Below are 27,157 nucleotides of genomic sequence, written 5' to 3'. Positions count from 1 at the left end.
CATTGGCAATTCGCGCCTTCGAATGAGAAATAATCTCCCTCATAAAAGTGATTTGGACCCCCACTCCTTTCCCTACCGATCTGAGGACAGAGATGACCAATTGCAAATTCAAGGGAATATATTACCTTTTGTTTTTGTTCAAAAACTGGACGTGTCCTCTCATGACCTTTATAATACAAATTCACCAGGTTGATTTTTAAAATCTTATTAATGTTTTACATAAGCTCAAATTGAAGTCCAATAATATATGCGCATCAAATCAATTATCGTTCTCATTAATTCAATTGATGCGCACATCCATGTGGTGGAAATATTGCTCGCAAAAATTAATTTAGAGCTCTGTATGAATGACTTGATTATCTCTTTTAATTCAATGGAGGATCTGTTTAATTATATATACAAGGCTATTTCATAAGCAATTAATGCACGCATCATTTTTTTTTTTTAAAGAGCAACAATTCAATTAAAGAAATCATTCAATTGTGGATATCTTGAATTGAAGATTATATCTCAATTAGATAATCTCTCTAAAATAATTATTCCACGCATCAATTTAATTAATGATATCATTAATTCAATAGAAGAGAGCAATAATTCAATTATTGTGCACATTAAGTGATGTTAGCATTAATGAATTATTGCTCTCTTCAATTGAATTGTAGCATGCATTAATTCTATTGTTGGTATCATTAAATTATAATTCATTTGAGGAGAGCAACAATTAAATTATTGCGTGCATCAATTCAGCAGAATAAATAATGATATCAATAATTCAATTCATGCTCGCAATATATATAATGCAGAATTGAAGATATTAATTATTTGAAGAGATCTTTGATTGCGTGCATGAAATGAATTGATAATATCTTCAAATAATTAAAGATATCTTCAAATATTTGAGTTTGTTAATTTGGCGCTCCATAGATCTAAAACTATTCCTAGTGGATTCTGGTGCTTTCTGACTCGAGACATCATAACAGCTCTTGTCACAAATGAATCTCACCATACAAGTGATAAAAACACACTTGAATATGTTGCAGAAAAATAAAGATCAGGTGGGTCACATATACCTATAGCCACCTCTCTTTTAATTTCTTCATAGGATTCATATACTTAAAGGGATTTTTCTCCTTGAAAAGGTGATATTTAAAAATATGTCACTTTTTAAGGAATTTTATAATCCCCCAATAGTATGTACCGGGGTAATTTCTGAACTGTTTGGTGAAAATGTTGACAATTAAGAATCAGTCACTGGTTATCCCTGTGGAATTTAGCTATCTCATATGAATAAACTCTTGATTATTTTACTACAATGTACCATATTAACCAATTTCGGAAATAATTCCTTATTTCTCTTAAATTTTGATTTGATATAAAGAGCAAACTGAAATGATAAACCAAAGTTCACATTGAACACCAGTGAGGCAATTGTATACAAATATCAAATTCATATATTACAGAATTCATTAAGATATTTGAATTATTCTAATCTTTTAATGTTCCACGGTAGCAATGAAAACAGCAGGTCTTTTATTCTCAGTCATATATTTATATTACAGGAGATGTTATATGTACAATTAGTATATATATATATATATACATTATATATGTAATTGCATGTGCCAAAAAAATGTATACATACATGAGTAATTCAACCACAGACATATCAATAAATTTGCATTTAATACATTGAATGTAGTCCTTTGATTAAATAATCAACACAGATGGATCCATATGATAATACATGTATTTGTAAAAGGCGACCCAGTGGATTGATCCTATCCAATCCTCTAAACTCTAGGTCTCGTTTTAGGATCTTATCCCATGTCAGCTTTGGTCTACCTGTGAAGTTCTTTTCTGTTGATCATGATGCATAACATTCTGACAAATCTGCAAAAATATTTAGAGAAGTGATTAGTAAAAGGTCTTCGTAAAAGGTAGCAAGAAATGTACAATTAGATAAAAATCATAATTTCTATTTCTACAAAGTAAGTGTTTATCAAATGATCAGCTGTAAATATTAATTCACATATCAATTATCATTTTTAAAGATTCAAAGTGATACAGATATCATAAACATTTTATGACAAATATATCATAACTTCAGATTGTTTTTATGAAAAACAAATGTATCCCCAGCTCCCCAAATTGGAAGTGCTCCAAATGAAACCTCCAACCCCTTAATGTACTGCATGGTATGGAAGATAAAGCATGAGCAGGAACATAAACATTATGAACTCCAATAATTAAGCCACATAGGAGAAGGGTTCACAAACTATTTTACACCCTCCACCCCTACAATCCACTATATTAGGGACAACATTTGGATCTTTGATCTGTCCCTGCAATATGCACATCGCAAATGGCATTGAAGTATTCTACAAAATTTCAAGTCTATCGGATAAGCCGTATAGGAGAAGTATTCACAAGCTATTTTAACATCCTCCACACCTCTCAGATCTACTATTAACTTTTAGAAAAATAATTGAACCCTCCTGTCCCGACAATATGCACATCTACAAATGGCAATGAAGCATTGTACAAAGTTTCAAATCTATCCAATAAGCCATATAGGAGAAGTGTTGACAAGGTATTTTACATCCTCCAACCCTCTTAGATCTACTATTAACTTTTAGGAAAATAATTGGATCCTTCCGTCCCACCAATATACACATCTACAAATGGCAATGAAGCATTGTACAAAGTTTCAAGTCTATCCGATAAGCCATATAGGAGAAGTGTTCACAAGATTTTGTGGCAGACGGACAGAAAGTACAAAAACAATATATCTCCCCTGAAAGAGGGGAGACATAATTACAGTACTGCAGCAATATTTTCATTGTATTTCAGTTGGAGGCTGTCAAAATACAAATTATCAATATACTCTTAAGGTGCAAATCAAAACTTGTATATATATACCTGTTCTCAATACATTTTAATGAGTCTTATTTCATCTCTAGTGGACTCTCTTGAGGACTGGCTCATTTTGCTGGGAATATGGGCATCTAGCTATACTGGTGCCATGCTCTTTTTAATGAATATTGTATTTTCTAGGTTATGTCAAAGCCACTTTTTCTCTTTGATGCAAAATTATGTTTGACTGAAATTAAAGTGAAGGTTATTTAACAAGAAATCTAGTAGACACATTCAAGCAATACCTGTTCCCTACCACTACTAACTATATATTTATTCAACATATGTTCAAATTCAATGGAACCACTGGACTTCATATACTATTTTGTCAAAATGCACAGTATTAATGAAGAGGGTGTTACAACTTACATATACCAGACGTATCATCAATGTTCTACCTAATATATTAATATCTGCTCTAGAACCTGATTTTCATGCACCCATGTTATGATGGACTGTATTATGGTATTTATCAAGCTCTTTCATCTGTCTGTTAGCTTTTTTAAAAATTCAAAATCTTAGTTTATCAATCCTTATACCCACTCAGGTGATCTAATCAGTAATTTAAAAAACTGATTAATCTTTTTGAACATCATATCTAGCAAAGATACTTACGTACATATGTAACTTTAAAATGATACTTATGCCAAACAGCGGTTTTAATGCATATTTTGAATTAAAATTTTCAAACTTTAATGCGCATCAAATATACTTCGTAGAATAGATATAGGCCCCTGCATAATGACAAATTTGGGTCACATGCATCATACCCCTGGTTAGCTATAGATTTATATTTCTAATTTTGATTGAAAAACTAATTTTAAAAAACTTAATTGATCGCTAAAAATAGTGAACATTAAGTAATTAGAAAATGCCAGATGTAGATCTGTGCTCTGCAGAGACATACTGGGTCATATATGCATAAAGAAGAAAAAAACTATAAAACAATTCTCTTTGATCCACTGTAAATTGTAGGAAAATATTCGATCCCTGGGTCAGAAGAACGTGAACAACATTAAATGATAATGAAGTATTGTACACAATGGCCTTCATTTTTGCAGTTACTGCCATTACACCGGAAGTAGGGGGCGTGTTTACTGATGGGTCCCCTCCCCCAATTGTGGCCCCATCCTACCCCCGGGGGCCATGATTTGAACAAACTTGAATCTGCACTATGTCAGAAAGTTTTCATGTAAAAATCAGTTTTTCTGGCTCAGTGGTTCTTGAGAAGATGTTTAAAGCTTTTTCATATATATTTGTATGTAAAACTTTGATCCCCTATTGTGGCCCCATCCAACCCCCGGGGCCCATGATTTGAACAAACTTGAATCTGCATTATGTCAGGAAGCTTTCATGTAAATCTCAGGCCATCATTAAAAATATTTTTGTTTGATGTACTCTGACTCACATTTTTCAAGGTGGGTCGGTAGGCAGGGGTTTTTTTTTTTTTTTTTTTTTGGTTTTTTTTAACGTCATGAAAATTTGTAATATTTTCTTTTAGAATAAGGATAATTTTCTATTTTTCAAGGGACCTCCCCCCCCCCCAAAAAAAGTTTTAAATTGCTGGAAAAAATGGTCGGGTAGGAGCAAATTTGATTGGTCGGTCGGAGTACATCAAACAAATCAATTTTTATTTTTGGCCTCAGCTTTTCTGGCTTAGTGGTTCTTGAGAAGAAGATTTTTAAAGTTTTTCCCTACATATTTGTATGTAAAACTTTGATCCCCCCTTATGGCCCCATCCTACCCCCGGGGGCCATGATTTGAACAAACTTGAATCTGCAATATATCAGGAAGCTTTCAGGTAAATTTCAGCTCTTCTGGCCCAGTGGTTCTTGAGAAGAAGATTTTTAAATGACCCCACCCTATTTTTGTGATTATATCCCCTTTCAAAGGGACATGACCCTTCATTTGAATAAACTTGAAAGCCCTCCACCCAAGGATGCTTTTGGCCAAGTTTGGTTGAAATTGGCCCAGTGGTTCTGGAGAAGAAGTCGAAAATGTGAAAAGTTTACAGACGGACAGACAGACAGACGACAAAATGTGATCAGAAAAGCTCACTTGAACCTTTGGTTCAGGTGAGCTAAAAATCAATTAAAATATGCAAATTCATTTTTGGTTTGAATGGATTAATTGTTACACAAATTTACTACATGTATATGTATCTATAGTTTACAAATCATTACATTTTGCTAAATGATATAATTATTCTACATATATCATCTAAGATTTTAATTATACAAAATAAGATCATATAAAATCTGTAAATAAATTATGGATCAACAAAATTGTTAAATACTAAGATCTGCTTTCATATTTACTGTACTTAAGGCCACATAGAATTTCATATTTACAGATTATCATCCACGCCCACCCCTCTCAAAATTATCCACCCCATTGTTCTTTATTCTACCTTTTTTCTTAAAAAAAAGAAGTTGAGAACAAATATTTGGCTTGTATATCAAACATTTAGAGCATTTCAATGACTGACCCTAACATTTTGGCATGTTGTGGTTATATTTGACATGTTTCTATTATAAGGGTACCCAAAGATGTGGTAGTTGTGAAGGACTGTTGCAGTGTGATATGCATTTGGTCAAGTGACTGCACATGTATGCCTTGTTAAAATTGATTAATAGAGATGCTATTGAATGTGAAAGTATGCGATACCATGCCATTTCCCAATTCTGTGTTTGGAACTTTTATTATTGAGTGTGCATGTCTTAGACTAGAAGAAGATGATGGCAAACTGAATTGAATAATGTTAAGCAAAAGAACTACAGTACAGTGACTATTGCTTTGTGGTACAATGATGGTAATTATGACTCATTAATTAGCGGATACGGCAATGGCATATCCTGATCCTGCATAAACTGCATATTCAAACAAGAGGCCCATGGGCCACATCGCTCACCTGATTCACCTTGGCCCAAATTTAAAGATTTGTTCTACATATTCGCTTCTAAAACTTTGATCCCTATTTAAGTATTGTGGCCCAACCTACTCACGGGGCCATGATTTCTCCTACCTAAAATCTAACTCCAAAAAACCCCACACAAACATAGCTTGTAAAGGGGATAGGAGGACGTGCCTGGTGTTTAATAATTCAATGTGTACAGGCATTAGAAAAATGTGTATATGCAAAAACATACTTTAAATTGTATGCAAAATGATACCCATGTCTAGTCCTATTATAACATTGGAAGGAAAATTTGATCTGACCACCACTGCTACACGACATTTCAAGTTACGAAAAATAAAAAAATTACATATGAACACCTAGGCTGTGTCAAGCTGAGTGAGCAAGTTTGTGCAGAACGAACAAAAATTACACCAAACACAGCGACACCTTTTCGAAATTTTATTTTTACAAACTTGAATCTGCACTACAGAGCTGTATGTCAGGAAGCTTTCATGTAAATTATGTAAACTGCTCTGGCCTAATGGTTCTTGAGAAGAAGATTTTTATGGTCCCATTCTACCCCAGGGGGTCATGATTTTAACAAACCTGAATCTGCACTATGTCAGGAAGTTTTTATGTAAATTTGTACTTTCCTAGCCCAGTGTTTCTTGAGAAGATGATTTTTAAAGATTTTCCCTTTATATTTGTATGTAAAATATTTGATCCCCTATTGTGGCCCCATCCTACCTATGGGGGTCATGATTTGAACAAACTTCAATCTACACTATGTCAGGAAGCTTTCATGTAAATTTCAGCTCTTCTGGCCCAGTGGTTCTTTAGGAGAAAATTTTTAAATGACCCAACCCTATTTTTGCAATTTTGTAATTATATCTTCCCTTTGAAAGGGGGTGTGGCCCTTTATTTGAACAAACTTGAAAGCCCTTCACAAAGGATGCTTTTTGTCAAGTTTGGTTGAAATTGGCCCAGTGGTTCTTGAGAAGAAGTCAGAAATGTGAAAGTTTACAGACAGACGGACAACAGGGGATTGGAAAAGTTCATTTAAACTTTCAGCTCAGGTGAGCTAAAAATTACTATTATTCAAAAAAGCGCAAAAGAATGTTCAACTTCAGTGTTAAATTAAAATGTACTTCAAAATCACTTAAAAACAATTATAATATTTCTGTATGAAAATTTTCTGTCCAAAGAAAACAATGTAAAAAAAAATATGAAGTAATCTACACTCTACAGCAACATGCGAGTATAATGAACGGGAAATATATATTCTGAAAAATAAAAAATACACCACCTGCCCCATTTTTTTCCAAGCAAGGATGGAAATCTAAAAAATAATTTTATGACTATGTGGCCTAAAATATTTTGTATACTTACTAATTTCAAAACTCGAAAAGGAAATGTTATCCATGTGAAGCACTCTGTTCATCCTCTGGGGAAGACAATCTTTGATTTGCAGTTTGTGTCATGACTACACCATGATATCTTCTAATCTCGTCATACTATCAGAAAGTAGTTTTGGCAGTTGGCAAGTGTATCAATGGTGTAACTTCTTCATGATCAGATCTTCTATACTGTGTCATATTCAGCATAAAGTAACAAGGGCTATCATCTAGTTCTGAGGTACTGAGGAAGGGCTGTTTTTCTCAACACAGCCTTTCTTCTGGTATTCTTAGGGATACTTTATTCATCTTTTAATTACATTTCCTTCTTGGAGATTAAAAGTTGAAGACCACTGAAAGAAAAAGAAGTGATTTAATGAGTTCCATGTACAACTGTAGTTTATCAAATGTGCTGACCAGAATATTATCTAACTGTAGCCCCCCTCCCCGATCAAGCATGCAATGTGATACATGTATCTGAAATCAATACTTATAAAAATTAATTAAAATTAAAATGTTCAAATCTACAATCTTGTTACACATCTCCTATATTTTTTACTTATCATAACTTTGAATTCTTAATAAGTGTGTCCTTTTGTCCACAAACTTTAACAACCCCTCATAACAATTTACAAATATGATATCAGAAATAATAATCTAAAAACATTATCCTGTTGTTCATAGATGACATCAACACTAAGAGTATAACAAATAAGAAAAGCTCTCCTGACATTGTCCCATTCTGAAAGAAATGATGTGCTTATATCCCCAAAGGCAGGGGGTTACCCAGAATTGTGTCTAGAGAGAGAGAGGAATATTATTTATGGAATTAACCAAAAAATTTGTTATAAATTTTTAAAATTTTTAGCTATGAATTCATGTTAAAAAATTGGTAGCTCAGTGGTAACAGAGCATTTGCTTCATGATGAAGAAATCATGGTTTCGAGCCATGCTAATGTACTTTATTTAGGGTATAAATGTAGGTAGTGAGGTGAATGCTCCATCGTCATATTTAGCATTCAAAAGAGAAAGTTGCTGGTCTTCCAGATGAGACCTTTAAACACCACATACATGCGTCTAAATGTGTGACACTTCATATTACTGAAATATTCTCTACAGGTATTATACTAAAATCAAACAAACACATATAATCATATACATGTTAAAAATCTTAATTTTAGAAATTTCTCCTTCTGACAAAATGATGCGCAAGCATATAAATGGAAGCTATGCCACTATATGTCATGACACTGTACAGCTTGATCAGTTTATACATCACATAAACAATCACAGATGTAAACAATCAAGAAAAACTCAGTACACAACATCATCCCTTAATTTTGTATTGTAGCTGAAGATCATTCTTCCAAGATCGAAATGCAGCTTGGAAATGATTAGCGAGGGTTCAATTATTCTTAAAAAGTAGATTGAAAGCAAAAGGTAACTGACAAAGTTACCAGGAGACAATAATCCATACATCGTTCGAATTTCCTCCACTGCCACCTAAAGTGCACGTGTAAACCACGCGTGTGACACCACAGCCCGACAGGCTACATTGTAAACAAGTAAAACGCATTCAGAGTAATAGTTTTACATATCATATTCTCTTTGGTTTATAGTCTTAGTAGTTACATACCTATGCGGTACGCCTGTACCATGTACGTACTGCAAGCAGTGCGGCGTAATGTACATTTGCATCCTCAGGGATTTCAACCCGGACAAAGTGGAACATGCCAATCCGAATACATATCTTTCTTTTTTATTTTTACATTTTTATTTATTTATCTATTTATTATTTATGTCATGGCGTTGGAAAAAACTTCAAAGTAGGGAGACAGATGTAAAGGGGTATACGTTCCAATCATCCAAAAAATGTGCCGTGTGGGGGGTGGGGTAGGGGGGTTGATTCCTAAGGACCTGGCGCAAATCTTTTTGTGAAATTCTATCCAAAATCAGTATGAATTGTTAGTATACAGAGTACATTAACTGCAAAGATTATATTTCAAAAAGAAAAAAAAAAAACAGTTCACGCAGATTTATCACTTTTATCATCGAAATTTTCAGTAACTCGGGTACTCTGTCGCTTGTACATAACACGATCGGTATGAAACACCATTTAATCAGTCTATGTAATAAAAAACCCATTGATAATATGCAAAAAAATTCTTTCAACCGTGTTTACTTACCTCAGATGGGCCAACTTCTTTCCCTGGAAAACTCCATTATATGATGATATCACAAATGACGTCATTTAAAACAGAGCATGCGCACTTCGAAAGTGTGTAAGCCATGCTCGCAAGGAAAAAAGATGGACGAGTGCTAAATTTTTACACACCTGTTACACACATCTCATAAATCCTGTTAAGTAAACACTTCAGGATTTTGATGGTAGATGACCTATTTAATGATTTTATGCTGATTTTTATAAAAATCCAACTGAACACCACCATTTCCGTGTTCCTTTGGCCGACCCCGTGTTGATTTACACGTGTGCCTTCTTATTCACTGGTTCAATTGACAGGGCTTACAAACACACACACACACACACACACACACACACACACACACACACACACACACACACACACATACACACACATACGTGTAACGCGTGTCAAATGAACACCTTAACTTCCCACCTGCAACTGAACACTTCTACAGTTATTGGTATTTTAGTACGAAAATTTACTATTTGGTACTAAAAACAACATAGAAGACATTGCTGCGGTCGAAATTTGTGAAATATCGTTTTATTCACTCCTTGAATTTTTCCTTATCAAGTGAACACTTTCCTTTACACACGGTCAATTGAACACTTTCCATTACACACAGGCAATTGAGCACTTTCCTTTACCCACAGGCAATTGAACACTTTCCTTTACACACGGGCAATTGAACACTTTCCTGTACACACAGGTAATTGAACACTTTCCTTTACACACAGGGAATTGAACACTTTCCTTTACACACGGTCAATTTAACACTTTCCTTTACACACAGGCAATTGAAAACTCTGGTACACACAGGCAAATGAGCACTCTGACACACACGTGTAATTGAACACTCTGACGCACATGGCCAATTAAATACTCTGATACAAGCAGCCAGTTAAACACTCTGATACACACGGGCAATCAAACACTCTGAAACATCCAAACAATCATTCTCACCACGCTAAATAAATAAGGCCAAATCTCTAAAGCTTACAAAAAAGCGTGAAACGATGACATAAATCGAAATTGGGATGGGATAGACAGGGAACCCACACATTTCGTTGAAATTATCGCCGCAAGAAAATAAAAAAGGGGGGTAGTATTGATTGGATGATTGATTATATATTTTACGTCCCGTCGAGAATATTTTATTAATATTGAGAGGTAACCAGCTTTAAGCGGAATACCACGAATTTAGACCTATTCAATATATCCATAGGGTTCAGGGTCGTAGCAGTGAGGGTTCTTTGAAATATCGTGCCAACACCTACTACATGTACGACAAGGGATATACGTTTATAAGGTCACATCCAAAAGATCCGTGATTCTCACTTCTAAATGTCGAGCGTTTGGCGAAGGAGCAATTAACACTACCAATTTTAACGTCTTAGGTTTGACGCATGAACGATGCTTGAACTCACGACCTCCCGGTTACGAAGCGAACGCTCTGCCATTGAGCTACCGCGACCGGTCGGGGGGAGGGGTAGTATTGTTCATAATGATGACTTTTAATGTAATAATAACTTATGATAATCATCATTATTATATATATATATATATATATATATATATATATATATATATATATATATATATATACATATACTTCTATGATTATAGACTCCCTCGTTTGCCAATGCATGCTGTACGGGCCAGACTCTGTAGTAATTCGACCAAAAAGTATGATAAATAAAATCAAAATTCTGTAATACAGTGCCTAAAGGATCTAAAACAAGTAATCATAATTATATACATTTTTTGTATCACTTTAAGTTTTTTGTTGACTTTTGACATGAATAAAAATTAGATATCTTTGTAAAGAAATGTTACGCGATATCTTAATTCCATTCTAAAAGGGAACATTTTCATGAACATTCTGTTTATATATGTAACTACATAGATGTGACCTTACAGAAAACTTTAATCAAACGTTGCAAAAACCATAAATTCTTTGAAAATCCGGTTTATAACACCAGTTTATATAACATAACTTCAGAATCAGGATTTGTTTCCGGTTCCTTTATATACTGTTACAAAAATATCTACATGTTTATGATATGTACATGCACATTATGTCAATTTTGACTATCATCTCACCTTGAAATATGAGGACAAAATTGTAATAGAGAACCCCCAAAAATCACGAATTTGCTTCATCTTAGATATTTTTGTTTAGAGATTTCGTGCCTTTGGCACTCATTACGCCCTTCCCTAAACGTGTTAGTGTTGGACCCCCCTCCCCCCTCATTAACCACGTCTGAAACACACCGACAATTGAACCTGGTACATTGCGCATAAATTGAACTATTATAACGAAAGGTAAAATTCAAGTTACATATTTGTAAGTTTTATTGATGAACTTAGTTCAGTCTCGAAAGGCAAGTAGAGATTTAAAACATTCCCTGAACATTGGCAATTCGCGCCTTCGAATGAGAAATAATCTCCCTCATAAAAGTGATTTGGACCTCCACTCCTTTCCCTGCCGATCTGAGGACAGACATGACCAATTGCAAATTCAAGGGAATATATTACCTTCTGTTTTTGTTCAAAAACTGGACGTGTCCTCTCATGACCTTTATAATACAAATTCACCAGGTTGATTTTTAAAATCTTATTAATATTTTACATCAGCTCAAATTGAAGTCCAATAATATACGCGCATCAAATCAGTTATCGCTCTCATTAATTCAATTGATGCGCACATCCATGTGGTGGAAATATTGCTCGCAAAAATTAATTTAGAGCTCTGTATGAATGACTTGATTATCCCTTTTAATTCAATGGAGGATCTTTTTAATTATATATACAAGGCTATTTCATAAGCAATTAATGCGTGCATCAATTTTTTTTTTTTAAAAAGCAACAATTCAATTAAAGAAATCATTAATTGTGGATATCTTGAATTGAAGATTATATCTCAATTAGATAATCTCTCTAAAATAATTATTCCACGCATCAATTTAATTAATGATATCATTAATTCAATAGAAGAGAGCAATAATTCAATTATTGTGCACATTAAGTGATGTTAGCACTAATGAATTATTGCTCTCTTCAGTTGAATTGTAGCATGCATTAATTCTATTGTTGGTATCATTATATTATAATTCATTTGAGGAGAGCAACAATTAGATTATTGCATGCATCAATTCAGCAGAATAAATAATGATATCAATAATTCAATTCATGCTCGCAATATATATATAATGCAGAATTGAAGATATTAATTATTTGAAGAGATCTTTGATTGCAATGTTGCGTGCATGAAATGAATTGATAATATCTTCAAATAATTAAAGATATCTTCAAATATTTGAGTTTGTTAATTTGGCGCTCCATAGATTTAAAACTAATCCTAGTGGATTCTGGTGCTTTCTGACTCGAGACATCATAACAGCTCTTGCCACAAATGAATCTCACCATACAAGTGATAAAAACACCCTTGAATATGTTGCAGAAAAATAAAGATCAGGTGGGTCGCATATACCTATAGCCACCTCTCTTAATTTCTTCATAGGATTCATATACTTAAAGGGATTTTTCTCCTTGAAAAGGTGATATTTAAAAATATGTCACTTTTTAAGGAATTTTATAATCCCCCAATAGTATGTACCGGGGTAATTTCTAAACTGTTTGGTGAAAATGTTGACAAATAAGAATCAGTCACTGGTTATCCATGTGGAATTTAGCTATCTCATATGAATAAACTCTTGATTATTTTACTAAAATGTACCATATTAACCAATTTCGGAAATAATTCCTTATTTGTCTTAAATTTTGATTTGATATAAAGAGCAAACTGAAATGATAAACTAAAGTTCACATTGAACACCAGTGAGGCAATTGTATACAAATATCAAATTCATATATTACAGAATTCATTAAGATATTTGAATTATTCTAATCTTTGAATGTTCCATGGTAGCAATGAAAACAGCAGGTCTTTTATATATACATTATATATGTAATTGCATGTGCCAAAAAAATGTATACATATATGAGTAATTCAACCACAGACATATCAATAAATTTGCATTTAATACATTGAATGTAGTCCTTTGATTAAATAATCAACACAGATGGATCCATATGATAATATATGTATTTGTAAAAGAAAAAAAAGAGTTCCATTTCTCATACAAATGATATCTGTACAAATATCAAAATCAACAAGAGACCCAGGGGCCACATCGCTCACCTGAGTCACCTTGGCCCTGCTGTTTTGATTTTTAAATGCTATTTTATCAATCTTTATTCTCATGAATAATGTGACCCAAACCTACCTCTAAAGAACACAACATTACTAAAATGAAATCATATAACACAAAGATATGACAAGCATGATATTGCTGTTCTGGATAAAACCAAGGTATGAAGTCATAAGTCTTGGTATGATATGAAAGACTTTGCCATAAGTAATCTATATACAATACATGAAAGCCCTATCTAAAATAGTCCTGGATATACTTAATAAGTTATACTTTCTTAAAAGTAGGTCAAACTCAGAGTTCAGGGTCACAAGGTCAAAGAACATAATATGATTGATTGTTTTAGCTGTTTTCCGCCACACTCAACACTTTTTCAGTTATCTGGTGGTGCCCAGTTTTTATTGGTGGAAGAGAGAACCCAGATACAATGTACCTGGGAAGAGACCACTGACTTTCCGAGAGTAAACTGGGAAATTTTCTCACTTAACGGTGCAAGCAGGATTCGAACCCACGCCAACCACTGAAGAGACATTATTTGTCGAAATGCGCATCTGGTGCATCAAAATTGGTACCGTATAAGTTTTACCTTAAACACAATGTAGTTCAGGACACACTGAATAGGTCAGATGTGTTTTGCCATAAAAATTGTATATACAAGATATGAAAGCTCTAGCTTAAATAGTTCAAGAGATATCTTTAAAGATTTTTCCTTTAAAGATATCAGCATATAAAACTTTGATCCCCTATTGTTACCACACCATACCTCCCGGGAAATGATTTTAACAAACTTGAATATGCACTATGTCAGGAAGGTTTAATGTAAATTTGTGTGCTTCATACTAAATTTAAAAAGAATTCTGTTATTCGAATCGTAGATTGATCGCTGTTCGTTATCTTCACCTTTCAGTTATAGAATTTAGTTAAAAATATTCAATTGTTAACATCGATGGACTACAACGGACGCAGACCAATAGCAATATGTCATCTGAGTTTACTAAAGTGACCTAAAATTGTATAATTTTTCTAAAGCTTTTGAAAATTGATAATGCTATTAAAGCCTAGTCTGATCCCTTACTCTCCATTTCAATAGTTAAGCGTAAAAAACAGACTGGCAGGGATGGGGACCAAACTTAAGAAAGCTGTGAGATTAGTTCAATATTCAAACTTACAGTTTTTGAATAATAAGTATTTAACCCAACTGGGATGATTTCATCCAAAATATTTCACTAAAAATATTTGTGGGGATATTAGTTCACACAGACATTATGTTTCAAAATGAGTACGAGTACGGAAATGAACTGGGGTTCAAATTGACTGGCTACGTATACCTAACATGGCTACATCAACAAAGAAAATCACTTGAAGCTGTGAGTTTTTAGGTTATATGTGGGTTTAAGGAATATTTGAAAGTATGCTTGGAAACAAGTATAGTGGGAAAATATGTTAGGAATTATTTAATATTAAATTCATGAGACAGCGATGCAGGAATGCAGTGATAGAGGGACTTAACCATGCACTGTTTTCTGTGCCGTAAATTGAAGATTTTTAATAAGGGGTTCATCTGAAGCTCTAGCGCTCTGACTTGCCCCAATATCTTCTGAAAGAGAATGTAAAACTTTGATCCTCGATTGTGACCTCACCCTACTCCCGGATACCATGATTTGCACAAAACAGGAACCTTTTATGTGAATTCAACTTTCCTGGTCCAGTGGTTCTTGAAAAGGTTTTTTAGATGACCCCACCCTATTTTTGCATACCCTTTATCTATTGATGATGCATCCCAAGTTTGATTGAAACTGGCCCAGTGGTTTACTCTGGAGAAGAAAATGAAAATGTGAAAAGTTTACAGAGAGACAGACGACAGGCAAAGGTGATCAGAAAAGCTCATTTGAGCCTTTGGCTCAAGTGAGCTAAAAAAGTATATAAACATGTTCAATGTTAAACCTGTTTGTTGTATTGCTTAACAGCTCCATTGCCAGCATCTACCCTTACTGAGCTTACAGTGTCAGACCTTGATATCATCATCATCACTCATTTTGACTATCCAGGCCAAATTAATATTTTTGCAAGGGTGAGGCCTGGCTGTCCTGTCGAGGTTGAAGTTTGTACTTCCACACTTGGCGACCCAGTGGATAGATCCTATCCAATCCTCTAAACTCTAGATCTCGTTTTAGGATATCATCCCATGTCAGCTTTGGTCTACCTGTGAAGTTCTTTTCTGTTGATCATGATGCATAACATTCTGACAAATCTGCAAAAATATTTAGAGAAGTGATTAGTAAAAGGTCTTTGTAAAAGGTAGCAAGAAATGTACAATTAGATCAAAATCATAATTTCTATTTCTACAAAGTAAGTGTTTATCAAATGATCAGCTGTAAATATTAATTCACATATCAATTATAATTTTTAAAGATTCAAAGTGATACAGATATCATAAACATTTTATGACAAATATATCATAGCTTCAGATTGTTTTTATGAAAAACAAATGTATCCCCAGCTCCCAAAATTGGAAGTGCTCCAAATGAAACCTCCAACCCCTTAATGTACTGCATGGTATGGAAGATAAAGCATGAGCAGGAACATAGACATTATGAACTCCAATAATTAATCCACATAGGAGAAGGGTTCACTAACTATTTTACACCCTCCACCCCTACAATCCACTATATTAGGGACAACATTTGGATCTTTGATCTGTCCCTGCAATATGCACATCGCAAATGGCATTGAAGTATTCTACAAAATTTCAAGTCTATCGGATAAGCTGTATAGGAGAAGTATTCACAAGCTATTTTAACATCCTCCACACCTCTTAAATCTACTATTAACTTTTAGAAAAATAATTGGACCCTCCTGTCCCGACAATATGCACATCTACAAATGGCAATGAAGCATTGTACAAAGTTTCAAATATATCCAATAAGCCATATAGGAGAAGTGTTGACAAGGTATTTTACATCCTCCAACTCTCTTAGATCTACTATTAACTTTTAGGAAAATAATTGAATCCTTCCGTCCCACCAATATACACATCTACAAATGGCAATGAAGCATTGTACAAAGTTTCAAGTCTATCCGATAAGCCATATAGGAGAAGTGTTCACAATATTTTGTGGCAGACGGACAGAAAGTACAAAAACAATTTGTCTCCCCTGAAAGAGGGGAGACATAATTACAGTACTGCAGCAATATTTTCACTGTATTTCAGTTGGAGGCCGTCAAAATACAAATTATCAATATACTCTTAAGGAGCAAATCAAAACTTGTATATATATACCTTTTCTCAATACATTTTAATGAGCTTTATTTCATCTCTAGTGGACTCTCTTTAAGACTGGCTCAATTTGCTGGGAATATGGTCATCTAGCTATCCTGGTGCCATGCTCTTTTTAATGAATATTGTATTTTCTAGGTTATGTCAAAACCACTTTTTCTCTTTGATACAAAATTATGTTTGACTGAAATTAAAGTGAAGGTTATTTAACAAGAAATCTAGTAGACACATTCAAGCAATACCTGTTCCCTACCACTACTAACTATATATTTATTCAACATATGTTCAAATTCAATGGAACCACTGGACTTCATATACCATTTTGTCAAAATGGACAGTATTAATGAAGAGGGTGTTACAACTTACATATATATACCAGATAAGATGTATCATCAATGTTCTACCTAATATATTAATATCTGCTCTAGAACCTGATTTTCATACACCCATGTTATGATGGACTGTATTATGGTATTTATCAAGCTTTTTCATCTGTCTGTTAGCTTTTTTAAAAATTCAAAATCTTAGTTTATCAATCCTTATACCCACTCAGGTGATCTAATCAGTAATTAAAAAAACTGATTTATCTTTTTGAACATCATATCTAGCAAAGATACTTACGTACATATGTACCTCTAAAATGATACTTATGCCTTGTTTAAACAGCGGTTTTAATGCATATTTTGAATTAAAATTTTCAAACTTTAATGCGCATCAAATATACTTCATAGAATAGATATAGGCCCCTGCATAATGACAAATTTGGGTCACATGCATCATACCCCTGGTTAGCTATAGATTTATATTTATGCTAATTTTGATTGAAAAACTAATTTTAAAAAACTTAATTGATCGCTAAAAATAGTGAACATTAAGTAATTAGAAAATGCCAGATGTAGATCTGTGCTCTGCAGAGACATACTGGGTCATATATGCATAAAGAAGAAAAAAACTATGAAACAATTCTCTTTGATCCACTGTAAATTGTAGGAAAATATTTGATCCCTGGGTCAGAAGAACGTGAACAACATTAAATGATAATGAAGTAGTGTACACAATGACCTTCATTTTTGCAATTACTGCAATTACACCGGAAGTAGGGGGCGTGCTTACTGATGGGGTCCCCCCCAATTGTAACCCCATCCTACCCCTGGGGGCCATGATTTGAACAAACTTGAATCCGCCCTATGTCAGAAAGTTTTCATGTAAAAATCAGTTTTTTTTTGGCTCAGTGGTTCTTGAAAAGAAGATGTTTAAAGATTTTTCATATATATTTGTATGTAAAACTTTGATCCCCTATTGTGGCCCCATCCAACCCCTGGGGCCCATAATTTGAACAAACTTGAATCTGCATTATGTCAGGAAGCTTTCATGTAAATCTCAGGCCATCATTAAAAATATTTTTGTTTGATGTACTCTGACTCACATTTTTCAAAGTGGGTCGGTAGGTTGTTTTTTTTTTTTTAATGTCATGAAAATTTGTAATATTTTCTTTTAGAATAAGGAGAATTTTCTATTTTGCAAGGGACCCCCCCCCAAAAAAAAGTTTTAAATTGCTGGAAAAAATGGTCGGGTAGGAACAAATTTGATTGGTCGGTCGGAGTACATCAAACAAATCAATTTTTATTTTTGGCCTCAGCTTTTCTGGCTTAGTGGTTCTTGAGAAGAAGATTTTTAAAGATTTTCCGTATATATTTGTATGTAAAACTTTGATCCCCCCTTGTGGCCCCATCCTACCCCCGGGGGCCATGATTTGAACAAACTTGAATCTGCAATATGTCAGGAAGCTTTCAGGTAAATTTCAGCTCTTCTGGCCCAGTGGTTCTTGAGAAGAAGATTTTTAAATGACCCCACCCTATTTTTGTGATTATCTCCCCTTTGAACAAACTTGAAAGCCCTTCACCCAAGGGTGCTTTTGGCCAAGTTTGGTTGAAATTGGCCCAGTGGTTCTGGAGAAGAAGTTGAAAATGTGAAAAGTTTACAGACGGACAGACAGACAGACGGACAGACGACAGACAAAATGTGATCAGAAAAGCTCACTTGAACCTTTGGTTCAGGTGAGCTAAAAATCAATTAAAATATGCAAATTCATTTTTGGGTTGAATGGATTAATTGTTACACAAATTTACTACATGTATATGTATCTATAGTTTACAAATCATTACATTTTGCTAAATGATATAATTATTCTACATATATCATCTAAGATTTTAATTATACAAAATAAGATCATATAAAATCTGTAAATAAATTATGGATCAACAAAATTGTTAAATACTAAGATCTGCTTTCATATTTACTGTACTTAAGGCCACATATAATTTCATATTTACAGATTATCATCCACGCCCACCCCTCTCAAAACTATCCACCCCTTTGTTTTTTATTCTACCATTTTTTTTTTAAAAAGAAGTTGAGAACAAATATTTGGCTTGTATATCAAACATTTAGAGCACTTCAATGACTGACCCTAACATTTTGGCATGTTGTGGTTATATTTGACATGTTTCTATTATAAGGGTACCCAAAGATGTGGTAGTTGTGAAGGACTGTTGCAGTGTGATATGCATTTGATCAAGTGACTGCACATGTATGCCTTGTTAAAATTGATTAATGGAGATGCTATTGAATGTGAAAGTATGCGATACCATGCCATTTCCCAATTCTGTGTTTGGAACTTTTATTATTGAGTGTGCGTGTCTTACACTAGAAGAAGATGATGGCAAACTGAATTGAATAATGTTAAGCAAAAGAACTACAGTACAGTGACTGTTGCTTTGTGGTACAATGATGGTAATTATGACTCACTAATTAGCGGATACGGCAATGGCATATCCTGATCCTGCATAAACTGCATATTCAAACAAGAGGCCCATGGGCCACATCGCTCACCTGATTCACCTTGGCCCATATTTAAAGATTTGTTCTACATATTCGCTTCTAAAACTTTGATCCCTATTTAAGTATTGTGGCCCAACCTACTCACGGGGACATGATTTCTCCTACCTAAAATCTAATTCCAAAAAAACCCACACAAACATAGCTTGTAAAGGGGATAGGAGGACGTGCTGGTGTTTAATAATTCAATGTGTACAGGCATTAGAAAAATGTGTATATGCAAAATTATACTTTAAATTGTATGCAAAATTATACCCATGTCTAGTCCTATTATAACATTGGAAGGAAAATTTGATCTGGCCACCATTGCTACAAACCATTTTAAGTTACGAAAAATAAAAAAATTTACATATGAACACCTAGGCTGTGTCAAGCTGACTGAGCAAGTTTGTGCAGAACGAACAAAAATTACACCAAACACAGCGACACCTTTTCGAAATTTTATTTTTACAAACTTGAATCTGCACTACAGAGCTGTATGTCAGGAAGCTTTCATGTAAATTATGTAAACTACTCTGGCCTAATGGTTCTTGAGAAGAAGATTTTTATGGCCCCATTCTACCCCAGGGGGTCATGATTTTAACAAACCTGAATCTGCACTATGTCAGGAAGTTTTTATGTAAATTTGTACTTTCCTAGCCCAGTGTTTCTTGAGAAGATGATTTTTAAAGATTTTCCCTTTATATTTGTATGCAAAATATTTGATCCCCTATAGTGGCCCCATCCTACCTATGGGGGTCATGATTTGAATAAACTTCAATTTACACTATGTCAGAAAGCTTTCATGTAAATTTCAGCTCTTCTGGCCCAGTGGTTCTTTAGGAGAAAATTTTTAAATGACCCAACCCTTTTTTTTCAATTTTGTATAATATCTTCCCTTTGAAAGGGGGTGTGGCCCTTTATTTGAACAAACTTGAAAGCCCTTCACAAAGGATGCTTTTTATCAAGTTTGGTTGAAATTGGCCCAGTGGTTCTTGAGAAGAAGTCAGAAATGTGAAAGTTTACAGACAGACGGACAACAGGGGATTGAAAAAGCTCATTTAAACTTTCAGCTCAGGTGAGCTAAAAATTACTATTATTCAAAAAAGCGCAAAAGAATGTTCAACTTCAGTGTTACATGAAAATGTACTTCAAAATCACTTAAAAACAATTATAATATTGCTGTATGAAAATTTTCTGTCCAAAGAAAACAATGTAAAAAAAAATATGAAGTAATCTACACTTTAAAGCAACATGCAAGTATAATGAACGGGAAATATATATTCTGAAAAATAAAAAATACACCACCTGCCCCATTTTTTTCCAAGCAAGGATGGAAATCTAAAAAATAATTTTATGACTATGTGGCCTAAAATATTTTGTATACTTACTAATTTCAAAACTCGAAAAGGAAATGTTATCCATGTGAAGCACTCTGTTCATCCTCTGGGGAAGACAATATTTGATTTGCAGTTTGTGTCATGACTACACCATGATATCTTCTAATCTCGTCATACTATCAGAAAGTAGTTTTGGCAGTTGGCAAGTGTATCAATGGTGTAACTTCTTCATGATCAGATATTCTATACTGTGTCATATTCAGCATAAAGTAACACGGGCTATCATCTAGTTCTGAGGTACTGAGGAAGGGCTGTTTTTCTCAACACAGCCTTTCTTCTGGTATTCTTAGGGATACTTTATTCATCTTTTAATTACATTTCCTTCTTGGAGATTAAAAGTTGAAGACCACTGAAAGAAAAAGAAGTGATTTAATGAGTTCCATGTACAACTGTAGTTTATCGAATGTGCTGACCAGAATATTATCTAACTGTAGCCCCCCTCCCTGATCAAGCATGCAATGTCATACATATATCTGAAATCAATACTTATAAAAATTAATTAAAATTAAAATGTTCAAATCTACAATCTTGTTACACATATCCTATATTTTTTACGTATCAAACTTTGAATTTTTAATAAGTGTGTCCTTTTGTCCACAAACTTTAACAACCCCTCATAAACAATTTACAAATATGATATCAGAAATAATAATCTAAAAACATTATCCTGTTGTTCATAGATGCCATCAACACCAAGAGTATAACAAATAACAAAAGCTCTCCTGACATTGTCCCATTCTGAAAGAAATGATGTGCTTATATCCCCAAAGGCAGGGGGTTACCCTGAATTGTGTCTAGATAGAGGAATAATATTTATGGAATTAACCAAAAAAATAGTTATAAATTTTTAAAATTTTTAGCTATGAATTCATGTTAAAAAATTGGTAGCTCAGTGGTAACAGAGCATTTGCTTCATGATGAAGAAATCATGGTTTCGAGCCATGCTAATGTACTTTATTTAGGGTGTAAATGTAGGTAGTGAGGTGAATGCTCCATCGTCATATTTAGCATTCAAAAGAGAAAGTTGCTGGTCTTTCAGATGAGACCTTCAAACACCACATGCATGCATCTAAATGTGTCGCACTTCATATTACTGAAATATTCTCTACAGGTATTATACTAAAATCAAACAAACACATATAATCATATACATGTTAAAAATCTTAATTTTAGAAATTTCTTCTTTTGACAAAATGATGCGCAAGCATATAAATGGAAGCTATGCCACTATATGTCATGACACTGTACAGCTTGATCAGTTTATACATCACATAAACAATCACAGATGTAAACAATCAAGAAAAACTCAGTACACAACATCATCCCTTAATTTTGTATTGTAGCTGAAGATCATTCTTCCAAGATCGAAATGCAGCTTGGAAATGATTAGCTAGGGTTGAATTATTCTTAAAAAGTAGATTGAAAGCAAAAGGTAACTGACAAAGTTACCAGGAGACAATAATCCATACATCGTTCGAATTTCCTCCACTGCCACCTAAAGTGCACGTGTAAACCACGCGTGTGACACCACAGCCCGACAGGCTACATTGTAAACAAGTAAAATGCATTCAGAGTAATAGTTTTACATATCATATTCTGTTTGGTTTATAGTCTTAGTAGTTACATACCTATGCGGTACGCCTGTACCATGTACGTACTGCAAGCAGTGCGGCGTAATGTACATTTGCATCCTCAGGGATTTCAACCCGGACAAAGTGGAACATGCCAATCCGAATACATATACATCTTTCTTTTTTATTTTTGCATTTTTATTTATTTATCTATTTATTATTTATGTCATGGCGTTGGAAAAAACTTCAAAGTAGGGAGACAGATGTAAAGGGGTATACGTTCCAATCATCCAAAAAATGTGTCGTGTGGGGGGTGGGGTAGGGGTTGATTCCTAAGGACCTGGCGCAAATCTTTTTGTGAAATTCTATCCAAAATCAATATGAATTCTTAGTATACAGAGTACATTAACTGCAAAGATTATATTTCAAAAAGAAAAAAAACCAAACAGTTCACGCAGATTTATCACTTTTATCATCGACATTTTCAGTAACTCGGGTACTCTGTCACTTGTAGATAACACGATCGGTATGAAACACCATTTAATCAGTCTATGTAATAAAAAACCCATTGATAATATGCAAAAAAAAATCTTTCAACCGTGTTTACTTACCTTAGATGGGCCAACTTCTTTCCCTGGAAAACTCCATTATATGATGATATCACAAATGACGTCATTTAAAACAGAGCATGCGCACTTCGAAAGTGTGTAAGCCATGCTCGCAAGGAAAAAAGATGGACGAGTGCTAAATCTTTACACACCTGTTACACACATCTCATAAATCCTGTTAAGTAAACACTTCAGGATTTTGATGGTAGATGACCTATTTAATGATTTTATGCTGATTTTTTATAAAAATCCAACTGAACACCACCATTTCCGTGTTCCTTTGGCCGACCCCGTGTTGATTTACACGTGTGCCTTCTGATTCACTGGTTCAATTGACAGGGCTTACACACACACACACACACACACATACACACACACACACACACACACACACACACACACACACACACATACGTGTAACGCGTGTCAAATGAACACCTTAACTCCCCACCTGCAACTTAACACTTCTACAGTTATTGGTATTTTAGTACGAAAATTTACTATTTGGTACTAAAAACAACATAGAAGACATTGCTGCGGTCGAAATTTGTGAAATATAGTTTTATTCACTCCTTGAATTTTTGCTTATCAAGTGAACACTTTCCTTTACACACTGTCAATTGAACACTTTCCTTTACACACAGGCAATTGAACACTTTTCTTTACACACGGTCAATTGAACACTTTCCTTTACACACAGGCAATTGAACACTTTCCTTTACACACGATCAATTGAACACTTTCCTTTACACACAGGCAATTGAACACTTTCCTTTACACACAGGGGATTGAACACTTTCTTTTACACACCGTCAATTGAACACTTTCCTTTACACACGGTCAATTGAACACTTTCCTTTACACACAGGCAATTGAACACTCTGAAACACGCGGCCAGTTAAACACTCTGATACACACGGGCAATCAAACACTTTGAAACATCCAAACAATCATTCTCACCACGCTAAATACATAAGGCCAATCTCTAAAACTTACAAAAAAGTGTGAAACGATTACATAAATGGAAATTGGGATGGGATAGACAGGGAATCCACACATTTCGTTGAAATTATCGCCTTAAGAAAATCAACAACAAAAAAAAGGGGGGGGGGGATAGTATTGATTGGATGATTGATTGCTTATATAATTTACGTCCCGTCGAGAATATTTTATTCATATTGAGACGTAACCAGCTTTAAGCGGAGTACCTATCCAATGTATCCATAGGGTTCAAGGTCGTAGCAGTGAGGGTTCTTTGAAATATCGTGCGAACACCTACTACATGTACGACCAGGGATCTACGTTTATAAGGTCACATCTAAAAGATCCGTGATTCTCACTTCTAAATGTCGAGCGTTTGGCGAAGGAGCAATCACTACCAATTTCAACGTCTTAAAATTGGGTTTGCGGATGAACGGTGCTTGAACTCACGACCTCCCGGTTACGAAGCGAACTCTCTACCATTGAGCTACCGCGACCGGTCGGGGGAGGGGTAGTAGTGTCCATAATGATAACTTTAATTGTAATAATAACTTATAATAATTATCATTATATATATATATATATAATATATATATAAAGCACTAAATAATCACAACTAGGTACTGAAAATTTTCGCCCCAGCCCGGGGTCGAACCAGCGACGTACGGCACCCACCGCTAAGCAAGATTGTCAAACCAGTGCGTAAGTCCACTCGGCCACAACGACTTCCCTGATATATATATATATATATATATATATATATATATATATATATATATTCCCTGATATATATATATATATATATATATATATATATATATATATATATATACTTCTATGATTATAGACTCCCTCGTTTGTCAATACATGCTGTACGGGCCAGACTCGGTAGTAATTCAACCAAAAAGTATGATAAATAAAATCAAAATTCTGTATAATGCAGTGCCTAAAAGATCTAAAACAAGTATTAATAATTATATACATTTTTTGTATTACTTTTAAGTTTTTTGTTGACTTTTGATATAGATAAAAATTAGATATCTTTGTAAAAAAAAAAATGTTACGCGATATCTTAATTCCACTTCAAAAGGTAACATTTTCATGAACATTCTGTGTAAATGTAACTACATAGATGTGGCCTTACAGAAAACTTTAATCAAACGTTGCAAAAACCATAAATTGTTTGAAAATCCGGTGTATAACACCAGTTTATATAACTTCAGAATCAGGATTTGCTCCAGATTCCTTCATATACTGTTACAAAAATATCTACATGTTTATGATATGTACATGGAAATTATGTCAATTTTGACTATCATCTCACTTTGAAATATGAGGACAAAATTGTAATAGAAAACCCCCCAAAATCACGATTTTCCTTCATCTTAGATATTTTTGTTTAGAGATTTCGTGCTTTAGGCACTCATTACGTCCTTCCCTTGGATAATTCCTGGTTTCGCTCCCGCCACATGCCAACAACTAAATATCCGCTAAACGTGTTGGACCCCCCCCCCCCACCCCCACCCCCACCCACTAAACACGTCTGAAACACACTGAGGACAGGGATGACCAAATTCAAGGGAATATATTACTTTCTGTTTTTGTTCAAAAACTGGACGTGTCCTCTCATGACTTTTGTAATACAAATTCACCAGGATGATTTTTAAAATCTTAATGTTTTACATAAGCTCAAATAATTGAAGTCCAATAATATCCATGTGGTGGAAATATTGCTTGCAAAAATTAATTTAGAGCTCTGTATGAATGACTTGATTATCTCTTTTAATTCAATAGATCTTTTTAATTATATATACAAGGCTATTTCATAAGTAATTAATGCGCACATCGTTGTTTTGTTTTTAAAAAGAGAGCAACAATTCAATTAAAGAAATCATTCATTCAGTTGTGGATATGTCGAATTAATTAAGGATTATATCTCAATTAGATAATTACTCTCACTAACATAATTATTGCACGCATCAATTTAATTAATGATATCATTAATTCAATAGAAGAGAGCAATAATCCATTTATTGCGCACATTAAGTGATGTTAGCATTAATGAATTATTGCTCTCTTCAATTGAATTGTAGCATGCATTAATTCTATTGTTGGTATCATTAAATTATAATTCATTTGAGGAGAGCAACAATTAAATTATTGTGTGCATCAATTCAGGGGAATAAATAATGATATCAATAATTCAATTCAAATGAAGATATCATTAATTATTTGAAGAGATCTTTGATTGCAATGTTGCGTGCATGAAATGAATTAATAATATCTTCAAATAATTAAAGATATCTTCAAATATCTGAGTTTGTTATTTTGGCGCTCCATAGATCTAAAACTATTCCTAGTGGATTCCAGTGCTTTCTGACTCAAGACATCATACCAGTTCTTGCCACAAATGAATCTCACCATACAAGTGATCTAGCCACCTCTCTTTTAATCTCTTCATAGTATGCATATACGTAAGAGGATTTTTCTCCTTGAAAGGTGATATTTAAAAATTTGTCACTCTTTAAGGAATTTTATGATCCCCTAATAGTATGTACATGTACCATGGTAATTTCTGAACTGTTCGGTGAAAATGTTGACAATCAAGAATCAGTCACTGGTTATCCATGTGAAATTTAGCTATCTCATATGAATAAACTCTTGATTATTTTACTACAATGTACCATATTAACCAATTTCGGAAATAATTCCTTATTTGTCTTAAATTTTAATTTGATATAAAGATCGAGCAAACTGAAACAATAAACCAAAGTTCACATTGAACACCAGTGAGGCAATCATATACAAATATCAAA

General features: G+C 34.0%; 1 long non-coding RNA gene across 1 annotated transcript; it reads right to left on the bottom strand.

The window, feature by feature from the left end:
• Nucleotides 1-3,046: 3,046 nt before the first annotated feature.
• LOC130049406 (uncharacterized) lies at nt 3,047-7,635 on the bottom strand. Its single transcript, XR_008797885.1, has 2 exons — nt 7,202-7,635; nt 3,047-3,100 (listed from the first exon to the last, which is right to left on the bottom strand). It is a non-coding gene; the product is annotated as an uncharacterized LOC130049406 (long non-coding RNA).
• Between the last annotated feature and the right edge of the window lie 19,522 nt (nt 7,636-27,157).

This window comes from Ostrea edulis, chromosome 8 (assembly GCF_947568905.1).
Source record: "Ostrea edulis chromosome 8, xbOstEdul1.1, whole genome shotgun sequence".
In the NCBI taxonomy this organism is placed as follows: domain Eukaryota; kingdom Metazoa; phylum Mollusca; class Bivalvia; order Ostreida; family Ostreidae; genus Ostrea; species Ostrea edulis.
Note: the sequence above shows the minus strand (reverse complement) of the source record. Positions and strands in the feature narration are given on the sequence as shown.